Source organism: Eleutherodactylus coqui, chromosome 1, assembly GCF_035609145.1.
Source record: "Eleutherodactylus coqui strain aEleCoq1 chromosome 1, aEleCoq1.hap1, whole genome shotgun sequence".
In the NCBI taxonomy this organism is placed as follows: Eukaryota; Metazoa; Chordata; class Amphibia; order Anura; family Eleutherodactylidae; genus Eleutherodactylus; species Eleutherodactylus coqui.
The window spans coordinates 263,280,903-263,308,295 of record NC_089837.1 but is presented as its reverse complement, the minus strand read 5'-3'; positions in this window follow the sequence as shown (position 1 = coordinate 263,308,295).

Genomic DNA, 27,393 nt, shown 5'->3' with positions numbered 1-27,393 from the left:
GAGGAGTTTATCGTTACCGATGCCCAACCTTTGGAAAGTTCCTGAGGTCCAGATGATGAGGCTGAGGACTTCCGGCAAGTGTCTCAAAAGCTTTCAGTGGGTGAGGAGGACGTTGATGATGAGACACAGTTGTCTATTAGAGATGAGCGAGCATACTCGTCCGAGCTTGATGCTCGTTCGAGTATTAGGGTGCTCGAGATGCTCGTTACTCGAGACGAGCACCGCGTGGTGCTCGTCTCGATTAAACGAGCACTGACCATTGAATTCAATGGAGCCGGCAATACAGCCGGCTCCATTGAAAGAAATGGGCTGCCGGCTAGCGCGGGATGAATTTTCGGGAAGGGCTTAAAAATATAAGCCCTTACCTGAAAATCATCCTAAAATGTGTAAAAAGTAAAAAAAAAAAATATACTCGCCTTATCCCGGCAGAACGATGTTAGCCCATTGAATTCAATGGAGCCGGCAATGCAGCCGGCTCCATTGAAAGCAATGGGCTGCCGGCGATCGCACAATCAATTTTTGGGAAGGGCTTAAATATATAAGCCCTTCCCTGCAATTCATCCAGAAATGTGTAAAAATAAAAAATATATATATACTCACCTGGTCCCGGCAGACGGAGTTCAGCTGCGGCCAGCTGGCAGTTCTCCTGAACTGCTCTGAACAGCTGTGAGTAGTATTCAGCAGCCGGGGATTTAAAATCCCCGCCTGCTTAATGAGCTGCCTCTGATTGGTCACAGCCTGACCAATCAGAGGCAGATCTCACTCACACCCATTCATGAATTCATGAATGGGTGAGTGAATGCTGCCTCTGATTGGCTCAGCGCAGCTCTCAGCTGAATGACAGCAGTTCAGCACCACAGTGCAGGGGACAGCAGGAGAAGATGCGGCTGTGCCCCGGCAGCTGAAGGGAGGTGAGTATCTTTTTTTTTTGTTTTTTAAATCACTTTTAATTCATTTCCAGGGAAGGGCTTATATGTAAAGCCCTTCCCTGAAAAAGAATTCAGGTGTGCCAGCGGACCATTGTCTTGAATGGAGTCGCCGGCAGCAGCAGCGGCTCCATTGAAGAGAATGCCTGCATTTTTATTCTTTTTTACACTAAAATCTTTCTTTTTCAGGTAAGGGCTTATATTTTTAAGCCCTTCCCGAAAATTCATCCCGCGCTCGCCGGCAGCCCATTGCTTTCAATGGAGCCGGCTGTATTGCCGGCTCCATTGAATTCACTGGGCTAACATCGTTCTTCTCTGCCACAGCTGTTACAGCTGTGGCAGAGGAGAACGATCTGAATGCTGACATAATTTTATTTTTTTTTTTACACATTTTAGGATGATTTTCAGGTAAGGGCTTATATTTTTAAGCCCTTCCCGAAAATTCATCCCGCGCTCGCTGGCAGCCCATTGCTTTCAATAGAGCCGCCTGTATTGCCGGCTCCATTGAATTCAATGGACTAACATCGTTCTTCTCTGCCACAGCTGTTACAGCTGTGGCAGAGGAGAACGATCGTTATGCTGACAGTGAGGGGGGGGGGTCTCACTCTTGCCACTATTGTGGCTTAATAGTGAGACCTCGGAGCCCGAAATGCGGCCCTGCATGTTGCTCCTCGCCTGCCCTATCCATTTCTGTGTTTTTTACATGACTTGGTGATTTGCTAAGATTTTCACAAATGAAAACCTTAGCGGAGCACCAGTCATATACAAAAATGCTCGAGTCGCCCATTGACTTCAATGGGGTTCGTTACTCGAAACGAACTCTCGAGCATCACTGAAAGTTCGACTCGAGTAACGAGCAATCGAGCATTTTGGTGCTCGCTCATCTCTATTGTCTATCTGTGAGGTAGTAGTAAGGGCAGTAACTCCGAGGGAGGAGCGCACAGAGGATTCGAAGGAAGAGCCGCTGGACGATGAGGTGACTGACCCCACCTGGTTCGCTAAGCCAACTGAGGACAGGCCTTCAGAGGGGGAGGCAAGTGCAGCAGCAGGACAGGTTGGAGGAGGCAGTGGGGTGGCCAGGGGTAAAGGCAGGGCCAGAGCGAGGACTCCCCCAACTGTTTCCCAAAGCACCCTCTCGCGCCAAGCCACCCTGCAGAGGCCTAGGTCTTCAAAGGTGTGGATGTTTTTCAGTGAGAGAGCGGACGACCGACGAACAATGGTGTGCAACCTGTGTCGCGCCAAAATCAGCCAGGGAGCCACCAGTACCAGCCTCACCACCACCAGCATGTGCAGGCATATGATGGCCAAGCACCCCACAAGGTGGGACGAAGGCCGTTCACCGCCTCCGGGTCGCACTACTGCCTCTCCCCCTGTGCCCCAACCTGCCACTGAGATCTTACCCCCCTCTTAGGGCACAGGCACGAGCGCCTCCCGGCCTGCACCCACACCCTCACCTCCGCTGTCCTCGGCCCCATCCAATGTCTCACAGCACAGCAGCGTCCAGCTGTTGCTAGCGCATGCATTGGAGCGCAAGCGCAAATACGCCGCAGCGCACCCGCACGCTCAAGCTTTAAACGTGCACATTGTGAAATTGATTAGCCTGGAGATGCTGCCGTATAGGCTTGTGGAAACAGAGGCTTTCAAAAACATGATGGCAGCGGCGTTCCCACGCTACTCGGTCCCCAGCCGCCACTATTTTTCTCGGTGTGCCGTCCCAGCCCTACACCAGCACGTCTCCCGCAACATCAATCGTGCCCTCACCAACGCGGTTACTGGGAAGGTCCACTTAACCACGGACACGTGGACAAGTACTGGCGGGCAGGGACACTATATCTCCCTGATGGCACATTGGGTGAATTTGGTGGAGGCTGGGACCACACACGTTCTACCCACACCCAGAATTGCGGGTCCTTCCTCGGTTCTGGTATCTGTGGCGGTCTATGCCACCTCCTCTAAACCCTCCCCCTTCTCCTCCTCCTATGCAACCTCTACCTCTCAATTAAGAAATGTGAGCAGCACGTTGCCAGCAGTTGGGGCGGCGCGGTAGCACAGTGGTGGGCAAGCGTCAGCAGGCCGTGCTAAAACTACTCAGCCTAGGTGACAAGAGGCACACGGCCCCCGAGCTGTTGCAGGGTCTGTCAGAGCAGACCGACCTCTGACTTTCACTGCTGGGCCTCCAACAGGGCATGGTCGTGTATGACAACAGCCGTAACCTGGTGGTGGCTCTGCAGCTCGGCAGCCTCACACACGTGCCATGCCTGGCCCACGTCTTAAAGGGGTTGTCCCACGCCGAAACGTTTTTTTTTTTTTTTCAATAGCCACCCCGTTCGGCGCGAGACAAACCCGATGCAGGGGTTTAAAAAAAAAGCCGGATAGTACTTACCCGAATCCCCGCGCTTCGGTGACTTCTTACTTACCTTGCGAAGATGGCCGCAGGTCTTCTCCCATGGTGCACCGTGGGCTCTGTGCGTTCCATTGCCGATTCCAGCCTCCTGATTGGCTGGAATCGGCACACGTGACGGGGCGGAGCTACGAGGAGCAGCTCTCCGGCACGAGCGGCCCCATTCAGAAGGGAGAAGACCGGACTGCGCAAGCGCGTCTAATCGGGCGATTAGACGCTGAAATTAGACGGCACCATGGAGACGAGGACGCTAGCAACGGAGCAGGTAAGTGAATAACTTCTGTATGGCTCATATTTAATGCACGATGTACATTACAAAGTGCATTAATATGGCCATACAGAAGTGTATAACCCCACTTGCTTTCGCGGGACAACCCCTTTAAAGCTGGTGGTTTAGTGGTTTCTGAAAAACTACCCGCACTTATCTGACCTGCTCGGCAAGGTGCGCCGCGTCTGCCACATTTCTGCAAGTCCAACACAGACGCTGCCACCCTGAGGACCCTGCAACATCGGTTTAAATTGCCAGAGCACCGACTGCTGTGCAATGTGCCCACACGGTGGAATTCTACGCTGCACATGTTGGCCAGGCTCTATGAGCAGAGTAGAGCAATAGTGGAATACCAACTCCAACATGGGCGGTGTAGTGGGAGTCAGCCTCCTCAATTCTTTACCGAGGAGTGGGCCTGGATGGCAGATATCTGCCAGGTCCTCGGAAACTTTGAGGAGTCTACCCAGATGGTGAGCGGCGATGCTGCAATCATTAGCGTGTTATGCCTGTTGAGAAGCTCGCTGCAAAGCATAAAGGCTGACACTTTGCGGTCTGAACAGGAGACGGGGGAAGAGAGTATGTCACTTGATAGTCAGAGCACCCTCATGTCTATATCTCAGCACATTTTGGAGGAGGAGGAGGACGGGGAGGATGAGGAGGGGGAACAGACAGCTGGCCACACTGCAGAGGGTACCCATGCTGCTTGCCTCTCATCTGTTTAACGTGTATGGCCTGTGGAGGAGGAGGATCCTGAAAGTGATCTTCCTAGTGAGGACAGCGATGTGTTGCGTACTGGTACCCTGGCACACATGGTTGACCTCATGTTAGGCTGCCTTTCTCGTGACCCTCGCGTTAGATGCATTATGGCCAACACGGATTACTGGGTGTACACCCTTCTCGACCCACGGTATAAGGAGAACCTTTCCACTCTCATTGCCAAAGAGGAAGGGGGTTCGAGAGTGATGCAATACCACAGGGCCCTGGTGGACAAACTGATGGTAAACTTTCCATCTGACAGCGCTAGCGGCAGAAGGAGCAGTTCCAAGGGCCAGGTAGCAGGGGAGGCGCGGAGATCAGGCAGCATGTTCAGCGCAGGCAGGGGAACACTCTCCAAGGCCTTTGCCAGCTTTATGGCTCCCCAGCAAGACTGCGTCACCACCCCCCAGTCAAGGCTGAGTCGGAGGGAGCACTGTAAAAAGATGGTGAGGGAGTACGTAGCCGATCGTACCACCATCCTCCTTGATGCCTCTGCTCCATACAACTATTGGGTGTCAAAGCTGGACACGTGGCATGAACTTGTGCTGTATGCCCTGGAGGTGCTGGCTTGCCCTGCTGCTAGTGTCTTGTCAGAGAGGTTGTTTAGTGCAGCTGGGGGAATCATCACGGACAATCGTACCTGCCTGTCAACTACCAGTGCCGACATGCTTACACTCATAAAGATGAACAAAGCCTGGATTTCCCCAGACTTCTCTTCTCCACCAGCGGAGAGCAGCGGAACCTAAAGATTCTTTTCGCTGCAACCGCAGATAAAAGCACTCTTCTCTATTACCGGGAAAACGTGGCATTTATCTTTGTCAATCTGTCTTTGACATTAGTCCTCCTCCTGCTACTCCTCCTCCAAAAACATCATGTCATCGCGCTGAACAGCCAATTTTTCTGCGGCCCAAAAGGCTCATCTACATCTACCAATGTTTTTACAATTTTTCTAAGTTTCAAAAGTATTGAGACTGTAACATGAATCAATTTTTTAAACAGGGCTGCCTACAGGCTCTGTTACAAATTAAGCAACAGCGAGCTGTATCTTTAAAAAAATGTTTATGGGTTTCACCTGCCCTCTCGGTTGATAATTTTTTCTGAGGTACACTTGTACTCTTGGTACACTTATTTTTGGAGCCCACGCCTACACTCTTATCCAACTAATTTTTCCGGCTTTCGCCTACGCTCATGGTATCATAATGTTTCAGAGGTTGGCCTATACTATTACTACAGAAATTTAGCAGGGGTCTGCCTGCCTATACTTCTGCTACAAGAAAGTTACAGGGGTCACTACTGCTGCCACTTACATGTTACAGGGGTCTGCCTATACTACTGCCACGTAAATGTTACAGGGGTCTGCTTATACTGCTGCCACAAGGATGTTACTGGGGTCTGCCTATACTTCTGCTACAGAAATGTTACTGGGATCAGTCTATACTGTTACTACAGAAATGTTACAGGGGTCTGCGTATACTGCTGGTACAAAAATGGTGCTGGGGTCTGCCGATGCTTCTGCTACATAAATGTTACAGGGGTCTGCCTATACTGCTGCCACAAGGATGTTACTGGGGTCTGCCTATACTTCTGCTACACAAATGTTACTGGGATCTGTCTATACTGTTACTACAGAAATGTTACAGGGGTCTGCGTATACTTCTGCTACAACAATGTTACTGGGGTCTGCCTATGCTTCTGCTACATAAATGTTTCAGGGGTCTGCTTATACTGCAGCGACAGACATGTTACTGGGGTCTGCCTTTACTTCTACAGAAATGGTACTAGGGTCTGCCTATACTGCTGCTACAAAAATGTTACTGGGGTCTGCCTATGCTTCTGCTACATAAATGTTTCAGGGGTCTGCTTATACTGCTGCTACAGAAATGTTACTGGGCTCTGCCTATACTTCTACTACAGAAATGGTTCTGGGGTCTGCCTATACTGCTGCCACAAGGATGTTACTGGTGTCTGCCTATACTCCTGCTACTGAAATGTTACAGGGGTCTGCCTCTACTGCTGCAACAGAAATGTTACTGGGGTCTGCCTATACTGTTACTACTGAAATGTTACAAATACTGGGCTCTGCCTATACTGCTGCTACTGAAATGTTACAGGGGTCTGCATATACTGCTGCTACACAAATGTTACAGGGGTCTGCCTATACTGCTGCTACAGAAATGTTACAGGGGTCTGGCAATACTGCTGCTACATAAATGTTACTAGGGGGTCTGCGTATACTTCTGCTACTAAAATGTTACTGGGGTCTTCCGATACTTCTGGCACGTAAATGTTACAGGGGTCTGCCTATACTTCTGTTACAGAAATGTTACAGGGGTCTGCCTATACTTCTGCTAATGAAATGTTACTGGTGTCTGTCTGTACTGTTACTACAGAAATGTTACTGGGGTCTCCCTAGACTTCTGCAGCATAACTGTTACTGGGGTCAGCTTATACCATTGCTACAGGAATATTACAGTGGTCTGTGTATACTATGGGTGCACTAAATCTTCCCATCGCGGTGTTCTACCTATCTGGCACTTTTTAAAAAAAACAGACTGACTAGGGCATGGAGTGTGGGCCGAGTCCAACATGTATTTTCTCTCACGTTACCACAGCTATCCAGGGCACTGCAATGGGATTTCTTTCTGTACCGTCTGTAGGTTCCTGCTAGCCACCCATGCTGTGGGTGCACACAGACTTGCCATAGTGGAGTTGTACCTGCCTGGCACTTGAAAAAAAACCCAGACTGACTAGGGCATGGAATGTGGGCCGAAGCCAACATCGATTTTCTCTCACGTAACCTCAGCTCTCCGGGGCACTGCAATGGGATTTCTTTATGTACCTTCTGTGGGTTCCTGGGAGCCACCCATGCTGCGGGTGCACACAGACTTTCCGATGTTTTACCTGTCTGTCCCCAAAACACTGACAGACTTGGGTAGAGTGCAGAGTGCAGATGGTTTACCCCTTGCGTTGTCGACGAGGTGTCCGACACCCAAACAGAATGAGTAGTGTGTGGACACATGGATTCCCCATTGCTATGTCACTCGCAGCACCTTGGACCCAACAAGGTGTTTGCTGGGACAGAGGCTGACCAAGGGCCCGCTCACATACTTCCCACACCGAGTATAGCTGCATTGTGGAGATATGTAGAAGTTCTGGGCTGGCAGCGGACTCCCCTTTATGCCCACGTTTGCAGCTCCTGACAGAGGTGGCACAGGATTGGAATGAAGATCGAACGTCAATCTATTATCAATTCTCAACAGCATTGTGGGCTATCACCCACACTTTCAAAGAGGGTCGTTGCCTGGCCCTGCCAATCCTCTGCAGTGTGTGCCTTCGGTTCCTCCTCATGGCAGACGCACTTATAAATAGACATGAGGTTGCAGTGGCTATGAAGTCAGCGTGTGGCATGAGGGCAGCTGAAGGCTGTGCAGGGACACTTTTGCGTGCGCTGCAATCGCATGGTCGTGCGGGGGGGGGGGGGGGGGGGGTTGGGCAGCATGTAACCCAGGAGAAGAGGCACTGGTGTGTCCCGCAGGCAGTGATTGTGCTTGGTTGGAGGTAGTATGGTGCTTAGCTAAGGTGTGCCTTGCTAATGAGGGTTTGTCCAAAGTAAAAATTGTTAGGAGGGGGGGGGTGGCTTAATAGTGAGACCTGGGAACCTGAGATGCAGCCATGCATGTTGCCCCTCGCCTGCCCTATCCGTTTCTGTGTCGTTTCCATCACTTTCGTAGGTTTTCCAGATTTTCACAAATGAAAACCTTAGCGGAGCATCGGTCATATACAAAAATGCTCGAGTCGCCCATTGACTTCAATGGGGTTCGTTACTCGAAACAAACTCTCGAGCATCGCAGAAAGCTCGACTCGAGCAACGAGCACCCGAGCATTTTGGTGCTCGCTCATCTCTATTTACAGGGCATGCTTTCTCTAGAAGGTACCCCACTCTTTACAGGTATTAATTTCCTCACAACTCCCAAAATAAGGGGAAATCATGCCCTAGTATTACAGTATGCACCGTGCACCAGCTTCATAGATTACAGTTCTACATATCCTTAGTATCTGCATTGATACTTTACTCATCTGTTTCGCTGGTACATAGTCTTCAGCTATTAGGCTGCTGTGTAACAATGCTATTTGCATCCAAATAAGGCCTTGACAGGGCAGTCATGCACAATAATATTGTACCCCTGAGGCTCAGTGTCTAGTCCTAATGACTCAAATAGAAACAGGTTCTGCAATCAGTGACTGACTAGCGTCACACTCCATAGCCTTTCTAGGGACTGTCTACTAGTTGGTTGCCCTTGAGCAACCTTTAGTCTTTTTCCACTCTATCTACACTCTTTAATGCTTCCCAAAGCAGTTCTGGGGCTCACAGAAACTGGTTGTGTTGCAGGAATATCACAAAAGTAGTTCTAAAATGCTAGAAATCTTTCCACCAAATTGACTTTCTGATGAGAAATTAGCTTATGATATAAAACACATTTTTGTGTTAAACACACTTTAAAGAATTTTTGTCGATTTTTTTCCCATTTTCAGTCACAGTCTGTATTTTTAAAAGCAATCCTAAAATCCTACATTCGTCACACTGAGCACAAAACCTAATAATAGGCTGATGCTTCCTGCTCTGTAGAGAAAGCTTTGCAGCAGTCATCTCACTAACATAACAGAAAGTTAAAACACCTACTGTACATGTAGATAACATAGAATCCAATATTGACAGTAGCTGATTGGCTGTGACCATCTACTCCCCCTGCCTGCAAAATGACCTCTGCACAAATCACAGAGCAGGCTTAGAAAAGTCTGCTATTCAGGTCAATGGGTCCCCTCTTGTCCATTTTTGTCTTCCCTTTTATCCTCTAATTGCTCTAAGTGCAATAAATGCAGCTCAGGCAAGATGACAGCCCCATAGTCATATATAGTTAACAGAATAAAAAAATTCTACAATCAGAAAATCAAAGCAGATTAGAAAAATGAAGTATGTCTCTCTATCTGGGTTTAATTAATACAACACATTTTTGGGCATATGGTCCCTTTATGGTCTCCATGCATTACTTATCATTAACGCAAAGTGTCTGGATATAATGGTGCGCTTCTATTTTCTCCACAATCTTTGCAGATATAGAAGAGTTTCATTCCAGTTATTTTCTTACCAAAAGGCTGAGATCGTACATTTGGGATATGGCAGGCTGTCCACCTTATAACTCCAATTATGGACCCTCCTAACATAGACAAAAGCTATAGCCATCCCCCCAACCAAATGAGCAAGCATCTCTGTTTTTAGTCTTGTGTAGTCCTTGATTTCTTGTTTGCTGAGGTCATAACAGGCTTTTTTGTGCTTCAGCCATCAGGAGTCTTTTTCATTCAGCAATTCTTTTAAACACTATGAGGTAGACCTCTATGTTATGCATCAGGTGTCATCTTTTGCAAGGCATGTTTTCAATTTTTCTAGTTATCACATAAGCACAAGTTGTATGAAACGTTAGTCACCATTTAAGGACGTTGTATATTTGTGCATGAGTAGAGAAAAAAAAAAGAAGAAAAAATTTTTTGTTTTAAAGTTACCCTCCAGGCCTGGAGAAACAAAGATGGCCACACTAGCTACTCTGACTCTTTGATGCACACTGTGCATTAGTGTGCATCATTAGGCAAAGGGCTTGTTCACACGAGAGTATATCGGTCGACGTTTTCATGGGCTCGGTGTATATACCGTCGCACAGGGGAAGACAGCTTACCTCTTCTCTCCTCCCCTCTGGCTGTTTGCAATGGGAGGGGAAGGGGGTGGAGCTAAACTCCCGCCCCCTCCCTGCTCTTTGCCCACAGCCAGCAATGGGAGGAGCGGAGCTTAGCTCTGCCCCCATCCCATCCCCTCCATTGCAAACAGCGGTGAGGGCCAGAGAGTAGAAGAGAAGGAGGGGAGTTTTAGCAGTCATGCTGCTAAGCTCCCTCCCACCTCCCTTCTCCGGCTGCTGTCATTGGCTTCCATAGGAGTCTATGGCAGCGGTCGCAGTCAGGCCAGGAAGATAGTTCCAGGAATATTCTTCCTGCCCGGCGTAAAAGCCTGTGTTATCTGATGCATTAGGAATACGCCTGTGTGATCTGATGCATTGGAATCCAAATAATTAGATGGTATCGTATATCGGCCAGCCGTGAAAATGCCGGCCAATATACGCTTACGTGAATAAGCCCTAAGACACTAAATCTTCTTTTATTGACTACTGTTGCTCACATGAGCAGCACCAACCAGTTTTAGACTATTTATGCATACTATGCGCAGTGTGCATCAGGTTGTCAGAGAAGCGTTGCGGCCATCTTTGCTTTTTCAGTTCTGGAGGGTTGCCTTAATGTCTTGTATATATTATTTCAGTGAATTATTTTGATTGGGTATGTTGGCCTGTTTGTATATTGTATATGTCTATGGTTTGATATTTTTTAAATTTACAAGTTCAAAATAAAAAGAATTGTAAACATAGAAATTTCTTCCATTAATAAATGCTTGGTTTACTATTGTGCAGCTGTTGTCTGCTTCTGTAGTAAATTTGCTTGTACCAATTGCTTAATCGTCACTTCTAAATAGTTTAATTGACTTTGTAGGATGGAAGTAGAATATACTCTGGATGTAAGCAGTTTGCTGACTTAAAACAAACAAGTTGTCATGTGCTTGCACCTAGGAACTATTTACACATTTTTCCACCAATTGTCATTTTCTATGTATTTTCATTGTAGCTGGCAAATATACTTCTGAAATACCACAGGTGTAAACTTTCACAAAATATGCAAAAAGAAAAATATCCCACGCAAATACATTAGTGTAAACTTTCCCTTAGTCTGCATTAAATTGTTTTCAAATGTAAAAAGATCCATTTTTATACAGTATTCAATTTTCTCCAATGCAAAATGAATTGAGTATGCAATTTTCAGCAAAATGTAAATTATATTTGTGAGTGCTAGTAAGTTCTATTGTTTTGCATCCTGTAGTGCACTTTCACAAGCAATAGCAAACTATCTTGGAGTATGAAAAAAATGAAAAGCTAAAGCCCATTTGCTGTAGTGAGTTTTCATTTGCCTAAGCCTAATTTCTATTCTGTTCAGCAACTTAGAAAATGAATGAAGCAATTTCTTTTGGCCTTCAGAATAATAAACATTTAAATTAAATACTATGTCATTTAAGATTATGTTCTGCCATGTGAAGCTGATTAAACTAATTCATTTAAGAGATATGGACTATGAAAAAATCGGCTAATGTCCTACTCAACACAATTGTGCATCCTATTAGGTTGAAAATTGAACAAACATAGCTTCTTTAAGTATTTCATTGTCATGGTCACTTAGAAACCCATTCAGTGGAAAAAGGTTTGTCTATAGTTGATCAATCGTAGAATGAACATTAAGAAAGTATCTTAAATCCAGGGAAAAACTAAATAACCAAGATTTAGCAAAATCATTTTATTTATTTATATACAATAACAGTCAAAAGTTTGAACACACTTTTTCATTCAATGTCTTCTCTTTACACGATGTGATCGCGAGCTTTCGAACCTCTCAGGATTTTTCCTCAGGCATAATGAAATTAATCCGAAGAGGCATGCACATTATATATATACACTACCGTTCAAAAGTTTGGGGTCACCCAAACAATTTTGTGTTTTCCATGAAAAGTCACACTTATTCACCACCATGCGTTGTGAAATGCATAGAAAATAGAGTCAAGACATTGACAAGGTTAGAAATAATTATTTGTATTTGAAATAACATTGTTTTTACATCAAACTTTGCTTTCGTCAAAGAATCCTCCTTTTGCAGCAATTACAGCATTGCACACCTTTGACATTCTAGCTGTTAATTTGTTGAGGTAAGCTTGTGAAATTGCACCCCACGCTTCTAGAAGCATCTCCCACAAGTTGGATTGGTTGGATGGGCACTTCTGGCGTACCATACGGTCAAGCTGCTTCCACAACAGCTCAATGGGGTTCAGATCTGGTGACTGCACTGGCCACTCCATTACCGATAGAATACCAGCTGCCTGCTTCTGCTGTAAATAGTTCTTGCACAATTTGGAGGTGTGTTTAGGGTCATTGTCCTGTTGTAGGATGAAATTGGTTCCAATCAAGCGCTGTCCACTGGGTATGGCATGGCGTTGCAAAATGGAGTGATAGCCTTCCTTATTCAGAATCCCTTTTACCCTGTACAAATCTCCCACCTTACCAGCACCAAAGCAACCCCAGACCATCACATTACCTCCACCATGCTTAACAGATGGCGTCAGGCATTCTTCCAGCATCTTTTCATTTGTTCTGCGTCTCACAAACGTTCTTCTTTGTGATCCAAACACCTCAAACTTGGATTCATCCGTCCACAACACTTTTTTCCAGTCTTCCTCTGTCCAATGTCTGTGTTCTTTTGCCCATCTTAATCTTTTTCTTTTATTGGCCAGTCTCAGATATGGCTTTTTCTTTGCCACTCTGCCCTGAAGCCCAAAATCCCGCAGCCGCCTCTTCACTGCAGATGTTGACACTGGTGTTTTGCGGGTACTATTTAATGAAGATGCCAGTTGGGTACCTGTGAGGCGTCTGTTTCTCAAACTAGAGACTCTAATGTGCTTATCTTCTTGCTTAGTTTTGCAACGCGGCCTCCCACTTCTTTTTCTACTCTGGTTAGAGCCTGTTTGTGCTGTCCTCTGAAGGGAGTAGTACACACCGTTGTAGGAAATCTTCAATTTCTTAGCAATTTCTCGCATGGAATAGCCTTCATTTCTAAGAACAAGAATAGACTGTCGAGTTTCAGATGAAAGTTCTCTTTTTCTGGCCATTTTGAGCGTTTAATTGACCCCACAAATGCGATGCTCCCGAAACTCAATCTGCTCACAGGAAGGTCAGTTTTGTAGCTTCTGTAACGAGCTAGACTGTTTTCAGATGTGTGAACATGATTGCACAAGGGTTTTCTAATCATCAATTAGCCTTCTGAGCCAATGAGCAAGCACATTGTACCATTAGAACACTGGAGTGATAGTTGCTGGAAATGGGCCTATATTCACCTTTGTAGATATTGCACAAAAAACCAGGCATTTGCAGCTAGAATAGTCATTTACCACATTAGCAATGTATAGAGTGCATTTGTTTAAAGTTAGGACTAGTTTAAAGTTATCTTCATTGAAAAGTACAGTGCTTTTCCTTCAAAAATAAGGACATTTCAATGTGACCCCAAACTTTTGAACGGTAGTGTATATATATATATATATATATATATATATATATATATATATACACACACACATACATACATATATATATATATATATATATATATATATATATATATATACACATATGCACACACACATACTTATGACAAGCACAGATATGGATGAGAAAAATAAATATCACCAGCAGCACTTTAAGGGCTCCCCATAAGGGTGGGAAACAGATATGATGCAGCAGCTACCGGGACGTGGACACAGTCCCAGAAGTCCAATCAACAGAATAAAGGTGGCAGCATCTATAGGTGCAAATAATCCAGCTTGATAAAGACCAAATCGCTGGTCGAAGCATCACTGCATTATTTGTTTTGATTATGGGAGAATAAATTTATCTGGATTACAAACACAGACATGGATGTGATTTATTTCCACTTGAAAGGATACTACAACAGAATGAGTAGAGAAATAAAAACATGCTTAAATAGTCCACTGATAAAGATGTGAAGGTTTTATGCTCCCTGAATTAGTGTTAGGGGGTCACCAGGCCAGCAGTGTTATCTGTACTATGGATGTCTCATACTTCCCAATCATACATTATTCCTCTTAACCTCAATTTTACCGTTTGCTGAAAGTGTCAAAAGTTGTTATAAGTTTGTAGTCCCAAATTCTTCTGTGGCTTTGTGATTTGAAATTGTTTTTAAGTATAATAACTTTCATATGTTGTGTCCATGACTAAAAAAGTGCTTGGCCACAAGTAATTCTAGCTTTCCTTCTTTAATTGTGTGGCAATGAGATCTCAACCTAGATTTCAGTTTTTTGTCCTTTTATTCCAACATAAAGGGCTCCAACAGGACATTTACTGCACAGGATTAGGTACACCCATCAGGTCCCTTCCAACTCTACAATTCTATGATTCTATTTCAATGGAAGTTTTCAAACAAAGGCTGGACAAATATCTGTCTGGGATGATTTAGTGAATCCTGCACTGAGCAGGGGGTTGGACCAAATGACCCTGGAGGTTCCTTCCAACTCTACCATTCTATGATTCATCCTGTGCAGTAAATGTCCTGTTGGGGTCCTTTATGTTGGAGAGACAGGACAAAAATTGAAAGTGAGGATGAGATCTCATGAGTGAATGAACAAAATCTGACATTGTTTTCTTGTGCGAACGATAAATCATTACATGTAGGAGCACCCTTGGAGAGCTTATTTAAGTGTCTCTGTCAAATTTCTGCTTCTGTTTGTAGTGCACTAGAGATAGTACCAATCTATATCAAGAGAAATAGGTGGAGATAGAAGTGGAACAAACCCACAGTAAAGACTGGGAATAAAGTCCTGGGAAGATACCCTGGTCTTAAAGTGCTTAGATTGGATATGGTAGATAACAGAAGGTGCTGCCACCCAGAATAACTCACCGATGGTGTGAGGGTAGAATATGCTAAAATAAAAATCTGCTGTGTAGGTGCAGCTCTCCAGAGGCTCCAATAAAAGGTACCAGAGCAATTAGATGAATATCCAACTTCTCGTTTTATTTAGAATCTTGAAGTTTAAAATCCAGCTAATAAACGCGTTCCGGGGTAAACCCCTTCATCAGTAGTGCTGGGATGACTAACAGTACATGAGCAATGGCAAAACATGTATGAATATAACACAAGGGTACAGTGAAGAAAAAAACTTCAGAAAGAAAGAGAAGAAAATAAAGGAGGATAAAATCAAAACAAAAAAGTTATATGGTGGATAAATGGATAAAAATAACAGCTATATATTCATAATAATTAGAGACGCACGAGCATGCTCATCTGAGCTTGATGCTCGTTCGAGCATCAGCATACTTGAAAGTACTCGTTACTCGAGCGAGCACCACCTGGTGTTCGAGAAAATTTCACCCTCTCCTCCCCACATGTTTAGCGGCTTTTTTAGTCAATGAACATGCAGGGAAGGCTTTGGCACCTCCTGCTAGGACGTGCTAACCCTGAGCACGTCTATAGCAGTGAATGGCTGTCCGGATGAGGTGACCTAGGATCATAAAAACTCAGGTCACCTGATGCTCGCCTCACACGGAGGCTGGATTAGCTGAGGGACAGAGCTGCTGTGAATGAGAGCATTAGTGTTGGTTAGAAGGAGCATTTAGGCAGGGATCCATCTTCAAAGAACTTAACAGTCCTTTTTAGGATTACAACTCCACTTTTGTGCATCATCAGTTTGGCTGCCTGGGACTAGTATTGAGCAAGCATCCCTGGTGTATACTGCATACTGTTACTGGTTTTATGCAGTATACTGCTGCTGGTGTACACAGACTACATTGGAACTAACAAAACCCCTCTCATTTTTTATTTTTTTAAATTTGTTTTTGGCTGAAAGCATTTGCATAATAGGCCCAAGTGTGTGTACTGTTGATCCACACTATCTAACAAGACTGTACTCATTTTACACTGTCTATTTTTTGCTAAAGTGTATGCAAAATACCCTTAGTGTGTGTCCTGTCCATCCGGACTATATAACAAGACTGTACTCATTTTTCACTGTCTATTTTTGGCTTAAAGCGTACGTAAAATACCCTTAGTCTGTGTCCTGTCAATCCGCACTATATAACAAGACTGTGCTCATTTTACACTGTCTATTTTTGGCTTAAAGCGTATGAAAAATACCCTTACTCTGTGTAGTGTCAATCTGCACTATATAACAAGACTGTGCTCATTTTACACTGTCTATTTTTGGCTTAAAGCATATGCAAAATACCTCTCAGTTTGCTAAGCATTTTGGCGCAGTGCATTATACAACATGATCAACACTAGGGGTAAGGGTCAAGGACGAGGACGTGGACGTGGGCGTCTGAATGAGGGTGTGGGCAGAGGCCAAGGTCCTGGGCGGGGTGAAACAGTGCCTGCTGCTGAGGGAGAAGTAGAACACCACATATCTACGGTCCATAGCTTCATCTCACAGTTTGCAGGTCCGTGTGGTACACCATTATTAAAAGCACAACAGTGCGATCAGGTGATGGCGTGTATAGCGGATAACACGTCCAGTAATTTATCCACCACTCAGTCTTCCACGCAGTCCACTCACGCTAGCCAAGGGACTGGACCTGTGAATCCTCATGCTGATCCTCCTTCCTCCCAGCCTGGTCACTCCAGGAAAAGGAGAGATTCAGAACAGGCATACTGACAGGAACTGTTCTCAGGTCCCTTCCCTGAGTCACAAACAACAGTTCATAAGCCACCTGAAGAGTTTGTCATGACCAATGCTCAAAATTTGGACCTTTCACAGTCTCAGGGTGATGAGGCTGGGGACTTCCAAGTAGTGTCTCAAGAGGTATTTGTTGATGATGATGATGATGAGACACAGTTGTCTGTCAGTGAGGTTGTTGTTAGGGCAGTAAGTCTGAGAGAGGAGCAGAATGAGGATTCAGAAGAAGAGCTGGTGGATTATGAGGTGGTAAGCCTACTGAGGACAGCGCTTTAGAAAGGGAGGCAAGTGCAGCACTAGAACAGGTTGGAAGAGGCAGTGAGATGGCCAGAGGCAGAAGCAGGGCCAGAGCAAGTAATCCCCCAACTGTTAACCACAGCACCTCCTTGCGGCAAGCTCCCGTGCAGAAGGCTAGGTGTTCGAAGGTCTGGAGGTTTTTTAATGAGAGGACGACCGACAGACGACCAACGAACAGTGGTGGGGAGCTACCACTACCAGCCTGACCACCACCAGCATGCACAGGCATATGATAGCTAAGCACCCGACAAGGTGGAACGAAGGCCATTCACCGTCTGCGGGTCACACCATTGCCTTTTCGCCTTTGTCACATGCTGGCACTGAGATGCAATCCCCCTCCCAAGACGCAGGCACGAGCGTCTCCTGCCCTGCACCCACCCCTTCACCTGCACGGTCCTCCACTGCCTCCACCAATGTGTTCCAGCTCAGCATTCAGCTGTCCATAACACAAACATTAGAGCACAAGCGCAAATATGCAGCCATATACCTGCATGCACAATCGCTAAACGTGCAAATCTCCAAACTGCTGAGCCTGGAGATGCTGCCATATAGGCTGGTAGAAACTGAGGCTTTTCGCAACCTCATGGCGGTGGCCATCCCTCGCTACTCGGTCCCTAGTCACCACTATTTTTCCCGCTGTGCCATCCCCACCCAACACCAGCACGTGTCACGGAATATCAACCGTGCCCTCACCAACGCGGTTACTTGGAAGGTCCACTGACGGCACATTGAGTTAACCTGGTGGAGGCTGGGACCAAGTCTGACCCTGGGTCCGCTCATGTGCTACCCACACCAAGGATTGTGGGTCCTACCCCAGTCATGGTTTCTCCGGCTTATTATGCCACCTCCTCCAACCCCCCCCCCCTTCTCCTCCTCCACCTCTCAACTACCATCTGTGAACATGTCACCTTCAGTCGATAGCTCAAGGCGCTGCAGCAATGCTGTGGAGAAGCGTCAGCAGGCCGTGCTGAAACTCCTGACCATAAGTGACAAGAGGCACACTGTCAAAGAGCTGTTACAGGGTTTGACGCACCAGACAGATCTGTGGCTTTTGCCACTGAACCTCCAACCAGGCATGATCGCGTGTGACAATGGGCGTAACCTGGTGGTGGCTCTACAGCTTGGCAGACTAACACACGTGCCGTGCTTGGCCCACGTGTTCAGTCTGGTGGTTCAGCGCTTTCTTTAAAACCACCCAATTTGTCTGAGCTGCTCAGCAAGGTGCGTTGCATGTGCACATATTTCATAAACTCCACCACAGATGCTGCCACCCTCAGGACACTGCAACACCTTTTCCAGCTGCCAGTTCACTAACCATTGTGCGTCGTACCCATGTGCTGGAATTCAACTTTGCACATGTTGGCCAGGGTTTACGAGCAGCGTAGAGCCATTGTTGAATAACAGCTGCAATATGCCCATCGGAGTGGTAGTCAGCTTCCGCACTTCTTCACAGAGGAGTGGGCATGGATGTCCGACATCTGTCAGGTGTTAGGAAACTTTGAGGAATCAACGCAAATGGTGAGTGGCGATGCTACCATTATTAGCATAACCATCCTGCTGCTTTGCCTGCTGAGAAGGTCGCTGCTAAGCATTAAGGCTGATGCTGTGTGGATGGAACAGGAGATGGGGGATGACAATATGTCGCTTGATAGCCAGACCACCCTCAGGTCTGTTTCTCAGCGTGTATTGGAGGAGGAGGAGGGGGAGTAGGGGGAAGAGACTGCTGCCCACACTGCAGAGGTTACCCATGATACTTCCTTCACATCTGTTCAGCATGTATGGGCTGAAGAGGAGGCGGAGTGGAGTCAGGGGTTCAACTGCACTCTTAATAAACAAATCTTTCTAGGCTTCCCCTATCCTCTTGGCAAGCAAATCTTTCAGGGGTTCACCTGCACTCTGGGTAAAAAAAATCTTTTGTTTTAGATCAGGTTGTTGAATTGTGGAGATGTGTAAAAGGACTGGCATCTGAGTCCCCTTTATGCCCACGTTTGTGGCTCATGAAATTTTGTGACGGAGGTGGCATGGGTTTGGAATTATGATCATGCGTTAATTTATCAGCAATGCTCATCAGCATTGTGGCTATCACCCACAATTTCAAAGAGAATCACTGTTAGGCCCTGCCAACCCTCTGCAGTGTGTGTCTCCTCTTCCTCCTCATGCAATACGCACTTATAAATAGACGTGAGGGTGGTGTGGCTATCAAGCGACCGTGTGGGATGAAGACAGCTGAATGCTGCACTGGGAAAAATTTCTGTACGCTGTGGACTACTGAGCAAACGAAGGGGTGCACCTTACCCCATATGGGATAGGAACAGCTGGACACTGCACTGGGAAAAATTTTAGTATGCTGTGGACTACTGAGCAGGTGAAGGGTGCGCCTTACCCCATCTCGGATGGGGACAGCTGGACGCTGCGCTGGGAAAAATTTCAGTATGCTGTGGACTACTGAGTAGGCAAAGGGGTGCACCTTACCCCATCTGGGATGGGGACAGCTGGATGCTGCGCTGGGAAAAATTTCAGTACGCTGTGGATGCAGGCTTGTGCCTGCATCCTGGAGGGGATTGGACAGCAATGCCAGCATTTAACACAGGAGAAGAGGCAGTGGTGTCACCCGCAGGTGGTGATTGGCCTTCGTTGCACCTAGTGTGGTGCTTAGCTAAGATATGCCAGCATGTGTGCATTGCTGATTATGGTCTCGCCCAAGTAAATTGTTAGGGAGGTGACCACCAGGCTCTTGCCCACAGTTTGGCTTAATAGTGTGAACTGGGAGCCTCAGATGCATCCATGCATGCTGCCCCTGCTGTTTCCTATCCATTTGTGTGGGGTTTCCATCATTTTCTGATGTTTCCAGGTGAATCACACACCCTCCCCTATGCAGAGCATAGGTCACCTTGAAAAAAGCTCGAGTCTCCCATTGACTTCAATGGGGTTCGTTACTCGAAATGACCTCTCAAGCATTACAAAAAGTTTGGATCGAGTAACGAGCACCCAAGCACTTTGGTGCTCACTCATCTCTAATTGTAATACATGTATAATAATAATAATAATAAAATATCAAAGACTACAGACTATAATAAAATACAGATAACGTAAATCAATTTAACCCTATAAGGACCAAGCACAGTAAATATACGCTTAGTCCTGGGCTTAAAGACCCGCCAATAATAAAATTACGGCGGGGATTTAAGCATCCTGGCTCTGCAATCAATCAGAGGCCAGACGGGCTGTGAGCTGTTAGTAGCAGCTGATAACCTGGAGAAGAAGGCAGGAGGGTTTTCTAACTTTTTTCGCCTTTTCCTTCCCCGAGTACACAGCGCTCAATGAGCGCTGTGTACTAGAAAGTGAAAGTGGAAATGTAACTTCCGCTATGGGATCTGGAGGGTCACGTGACCACAGGGATTCCCTGCTACAGCAGAGCTACAGGGTCATACTAGACCCTGACCAGCTCTGCCAGTGACTAATGCCACTACCGTGGTTGTTTTCCCCTGTAACTGGGGCTCCTATGGATGCTCCAGCTACAGCGGGAAAGTGTCAAATAAAAAAAAAACATGTGAATGTCCCCCAGAGGTCTTACATGATGTCATGGGGGACATAGATAGTAAAAAACATAATAACATACACAAGTAAAACAAAATTACAGAATAAAACAGCAATATATACATAAGAAAATAACCGAAAACTGACGCCAACAGAAACCATCGCTATAAGCGCCTCGTAATCCAAAACCATACATATATATCAAAACATCTGAAACAAATAGAGGAAACCATTCCCATACTTTATTTTAACATAAATATTCTAATTTTTTAAAAAAAACTATAAATGTTAAAAAAAAAAAATCATTTTTTTAGCTTTTTACCACCAATAAAACTAAAAAACAGGGGGGGAAAAAAGTCAGTAAAAAATTATTTATAAAATCACACTATATGTCACAGGGAAAAAAAGGAAGCAAAAATAATTTTGGTAGCTAAAGAAAAAAAAATAGGGCAGTTAAACCACCACATGGGTAAAATCTCTAAAAAGTTTCTGGTGCTTAACATACAAAACAGCCTGGTCCTTAAAGGGTCAATGAATCAGTGGATGGCAACAGTTTGTAATCATATTAAGTGATAAGTATGTGCAATAAATATTAAATATGCCCACCTGTATGTCTGAACAGGTTGCCCCGAAGCAACAGATGTGAGTGAATATGGAATATGCATAAGTTACCATTCAAAAATAAACACGGAAGGGGGGTGGGGGAAATGGGTAAGGAAAATGGAAGAGAAGAATAAAACCAAAAAAATCACTACTAAACATGTGTACTAATATAAACATGCATGCAATACTCATTTCATTTCACATTGTGTGCATGCATGTGCATGTATAGGTAGTTATGTTTGGGGGGAGGGGGGTATATGTGAGAAAATTTGGATGTATTGCATGTATGTGTATATTAGTACACAGGTATAGTAGTATTTTTTTTTATTCTTTTCTTTTCCATTTTCTTTACCCATTTATCCATCCCCCCCTCCCTGTTTATTTTTGTGTGGTAACTTATGCATATTCCATATGCACTCACATGCGTTTATTAGCTGGATTTTAAATTTCAATGTTATAAATAAAACGAGAAGTTGGATATTAATATAATTTTTCCAATCTATATCAGGCATGTTTAATTTCTTGACCAAATAGCCCTTACATAGCTTGGAAGTGTGTTTGGGGCCATTGACTTGTTAAAAAAAGAAACAATGTCCGATGAGCCATATTTTAGCGCATGACTAGCCGTGCTAAAAGAGCATTTCTATTAAAACCAATGCTTTCCAATAAAAGCATTCACATGTACGTTTTTTAGAAGCACTAAAAAAAAAATCGCACCTGCAAAAGATAGGACATGCAGGTGCAAACACACCTGTTTAACCAATTTTTCTACATGTGACGTGCGATTTTCTTAGCACAGTTATTCATGCGCTAAAAAAATCGCTCATCTGACCAAGCCCTAATATAGCACCTAAAAGGGAACAACTATAAGTTTGTAATTACACTTTTTTTGTTGAATCTTTTTTCTTTATATGCCATAATTGAAAATGCAAAAAATATCAACTACACAAATCAATATTACAATTTTCTTAACCCCACAACACTATACTCCCAGCCTTTTTCTCATGGGTGGAAGAAAAACGGCTTTAGCAGTTATTCCAATAATCACATTTTTTCACTAGTTAGAGAAGATAGTCAAGGATTTCACATAGCTAACCAATCATTCAATTTGCCTTAAATGTATGGGCTTCAATAGATATGACTATAAGATCATCTTTACGTCACATACTGTACCAGCTATTCCTGGTGCATTTGTCTGTGTGCAGGGAATTGAATAACTTTTAGCAACAGTTGTCCAATAGGTTGTCTATTAATTCCAGTGTAAAAGAGCAAAGCAGAACATAAGTTGTTTTAATCAACAGCCAACATTTTTGTATAATTTAAAAAGATGTATACTGATTTAATTGAAAAAAACTAATGTAGTTTTGTGTCAGTTTGCATATTAGAAACATAATTATAAGTACAATTAATTAGATCAAATAGTATAGTCAAGAATGGAGCTCCATCTTGTTGATTAGAAACTAACTAAAGCAAATATCAGTAATGCCAAGTTTTATGAAGTAGAAAACAAACAATAACTATTACTATCACATAGTGATAGCAAATGTTTAGCAGAGGACAATTTCATTTGACTCATTTTGGAGCCTTTCCATTTCCATTAGAGATTGTTTCTTAACTCGCAAATATCTGTACTGATTTAAGCCCAAGAAACCCCTGTATGATGCTGCACAAAGAAGAACAGAAAGCCATTACTCTTGCTAGTTCTGCATTTCAGTGGATTCCCTCAACCCACAGGCCATATAAATGCATCACAGAAGGGGAAATAAAAATTAAAAACAGGCCATATAGTAGCTTACATAGCTTATATGTATATACTAGCTGATATACCCGGCTTCACCCGAGTTAATTTGGTACTGGTGTTTATCTGGTGTTCACACGGAAAATCTTATGAAGTCGTGGTTACTTTAGAGATACTGAGAAAAAACATATGTTCACCATTTTGCATAGTTCTCTGCGTTACCCAGGAAACACCACGTGGAGGTAACCATGCGACGTTTCCTTCATATAAAATGACATCAGGAAGTGAGAGAATTAGATTACGTACATAAAATTTGGACACTAATTCTTTTGCGCTTAGAATTGAATAATCGAGTTGGGACCCATTAACTTTTCATATTTATGACACAATCAATGCTTGTGCCAAATTTCGTGTTTCTATGACATTGGGAAGTGAGAGATTTAGATTATGTACGTAAAATTTGGACGCTAATTCTTTTGCGCATAGAATTCAATAATCGAGTTGGGACCCATTAGCTTTCCCTATTTATGACATAATCAATGCTCGTGCCAAATTTCCCGTTTCTATGACACCGGAAAGTGAGAAAATTACATTCCGCACGTAAAATTTGGACGCTAATTCTTTGCACATAGAATTGAATAATCGAGTTGGGACCCATTAGCTTTTACTATTTATGACATAATCAATGCTCGTGCCAAACTTCCTGTTTCTACGACACCGGAAAGAGAAAAAATTACATTCCGCACATAAAATTTGGACGCTAATTCTTTTGTGCATAGAATTGAATAATCGAGTTGGGACCCATTAGCTTTTCCTATTTATGACATAATCAATGCTCGTGCCAAATTTCCTGTTTCTATGACACCGGAAAGTGAAAAAATTACATTCCGCACGTAAAATTTCGACGCCAATTCTTTTGCGCTAGAATTGAATAATGGAGTGGGGACCTATTAACTTTTCCTATTTATGACATAATCAATGCTCGTGCCAAATTTTTCGTTTCTATGACAGCGGAAAGTGAGAAAATTACATTCCGCACGTAAAATTTCGACGCTAATTCTTTTGCGCTAGAATTGAATAATCGAGTTGGGACCCATTAGCTTTTCCTATTTATGACATAATCAATGCTCGTGCCAAATTTCCCGTTTCTATGACACCGGAATGTGAGAAAATTAGATTCCGTACGTAAAATTTGGATGCTAATTCTTTTGCGCATAGAATTGAATAATGGAGTTGGGACCCATCATCTTTTCCTATTTATGACATAATCAATGCTCGTGCCAAATTTCCTGTTTCTATGACACTGGAAAGTGAAGAAATTACATTCCGCACGTAAAATTTCGACGCCAATTCTTTTGCGCATAGAATTGAATAATGGAGTTGGGACCCATTAGCTTTTACTATTTATGACATAATCAATGCTCGTGCCAAATTTCCTGTTTCTATGACACCGGAAAGTGAAAAAATTACATTCCGCACGTAAAATTTCGACGCCAATTCTTTTGCGCTAGAATTGAATAATCAAGTTGGGACCTATTAACTTTTCCTATTTATGACATAATCAATGCTCGTGCCAAATTTCATGTTTCTATGACACCAGAAAGTGAGAAAATTAGATTCCGTACGTAAAATTTGCACGCTAATTCTTTTGCGCATAGAATTGAATAATGGAGTTGGGACCCATTAGCTTTTCCTATTTATGACATAATCAATGCTCGTGCCAAATTTCCCGTTTCTATGACACCGGAAAGTGAGAAAATTACATTCCGCACGTAAAATTTCGACGCCAATTCTTTTGCGCTAGAATTGAATAATCGCGTTGGGACCCATTCGCTTTTCCTATTTATGACATAATCAATGCTCCTGCCTAATTTCACGTTTCTATGACACCGGAAAGTGAGAAAATTACATTCCGCACGTAAAATTTGGACGCTAATTCTTTTGCGCATAGAAGTGAATAATCGAATTGGGACCCATTCGCTTTTCCTATTTATGACATAATCAATGCTCCTGCAAAATTTCACATTTCTATGACATTGGGAAGTAATTTAGATTATGTACGTAAAATTTTGACGCCAATTCTTTTGCGCATAGAATTGAATAATCGAGTTGGGACCCATTAGCTTTTACTATTTATGACATAATCAATGCTCGTGCCAAATTTCCTGTTTCTATGACACCGGAAAGTGAAAAAATTACATTCCGCACGTAAAATTTCGACGCTAATTCTTTTGCGCTAGAATTGAATAATCGAGTTGGGACCTATTAGCTTTTCCTATTTATGACATAATCAATGCTCGTGCCAAATTTCCCGTTTCTATGACACCGGAATGTGAGAAAATTAGATTCCGTACGTAAAATTTGGATGCTAATTCTTTTGCGCATAGAATTGAATAATGGAGTTGGGACCCATTATCTTTTCCTATTTATGACATAATCAATGCTCGTGCCAAATTTCCTGTTTCTATGACACTGGAAAGTGAAGAAATTACATTCCTCACGTAAAATTTTGACGCCAATTCTTTTGCGCTAGAATTGAATAATCAAGTTGGGACCTATTAACTTTTCCTATTTATGACATAATCAATGCTCGTGCCAAATTTCCCGTTTCTATGACACCGGAATGTGAGAAAATTAGATTCCGTACGTAAAATTTGGATGCTAATTCTTTTGCGCATAGAATTGAATAATGGAGTTGGGACCCATTAGCTTTTCCTATTTATGACATAATCAATGCTCGTGCCAAACTTCCCGTTTCTATGACACCGGAAAGTGAGAAAATTACATTCCGCACGTAAAATTTCGACGCCAATTCTTTTGCGCTAGAATTGAATAATCGAGTTGGGACCCATTCGCTTTTCCTATTTATGACATAATCAATGCTCCTGCCAAATCTCTATGACACCGGAAAGTGAGAAAATTACATTCCGCACGTAAAATTTGGACGCTAATTCTTTTGCGCATAGAAGTGAATAATCGAATTGGGACCCATTCGCTTTTCCTTTTTATGACATAATCAATGCTCCTGCAAAATTTCACATTTCTATGACATTGGGAAGTAATTTAGATTATGTACGTAAAATTTTGACGCCAATTCTTTTGCGCATAGAATTGAATAATCGAGTTGGGACCCATTAGCTTTTACTATTTATGACATAATCAATGCTCGTGCCAAATTTCCTGTTTCTATGACACCGGAAAGTGAAAAAATTACATTCCGCACGTAAAATTTGGACGCTAATTCTTTTGTGCATAGAATTGAATAATCGAGTTGGGACCCATTAGCTTTTCCTATTTATGACATAATCAATGCTCGTGCCAAATTTCCTGTTTCTATGACACCGGAAAGTGAAAAAAATTACATTTCCGCACGTAAAATTTCGACGCCAATTCTTTTGCGCTAGAATTGAATAATGGAGTGGGGACCTATTAACTTTTCCTATTTATGACATAATCAATGCTCGTGCCAAATTTCCCGTTTCTATGACACCGGAAAGTGAGAAAATTACATTCCGCACGTAAAATTTGGACGCTAATTCTTTTGCGCATAGAATTGAATAATGGAGTTGGGACCCATTAGCTATCCTACTTATGACATAATCAATGCTCGTGCCAAATTTCCTGTTTCTATGACACCGGAAAGTGAGAAAATTACATTCCGCACGTAAAATTTCGACGCCAATTCTTTTGCGCTTAGAATTGAATAATGGAGTGGGGACCTATTAACTTTTCCTATTTATGACATAATCAATGCTCGTGCCAAATTTTTCGTTTCTATGACAGCGGAAAGTGAGAAAATTACATTCCGCACGTAAAAGTTCGACGCTAATTCTTTTGCGCTAGAATTGAATAATCGAGTTGGGACCCATTAGCTTTTCCTATTTATGACATAATCAATGCTCGTGCCAAATTTCCCGTTTCTATGACACCGGAATGTGAGAAAATTAGATTCCGTACGTAAAATTTGGATGCTAATTCTTTTGCGCATAGAATTGAATAATGGAGTTGGGACCCATCATCTTTTACTATTTATGACATAATCAATGCTCGTGCCAAATTTCCTGTTTCTATGACACTGGAAAGTGAAGAAATTACATTCCGCACGTAAAATTTCGACGCCAATTCTTTTGCGCATAGAATTGAATAATGGAGTTGGGACCCATTAGCTTTTACTATTTATGACATAATCAATGCTCGTGCCAAATTTCCTGTTTCTATGACACTGGAAAGTGAAGAAATTACATTCCTCACGTAAAATTTCGACGCCAATTCTTTTGCGCTAGAATTGAATAATCAAGTTGGGACCTATTAACTTTTCCTATTTATGACATAATCAATGCTCGTGCCAAATTTCATGTTTCTATGACACCAGAAAGTGAGAAAATTAGATTCTGTACGTAAAATTTGCACGCTAATTCTTTTGCGCATAGAATTGAATAATGGAGTTGGGACCCATTAGCTTTTCCTATTTATGACATAATCAATGCTCGT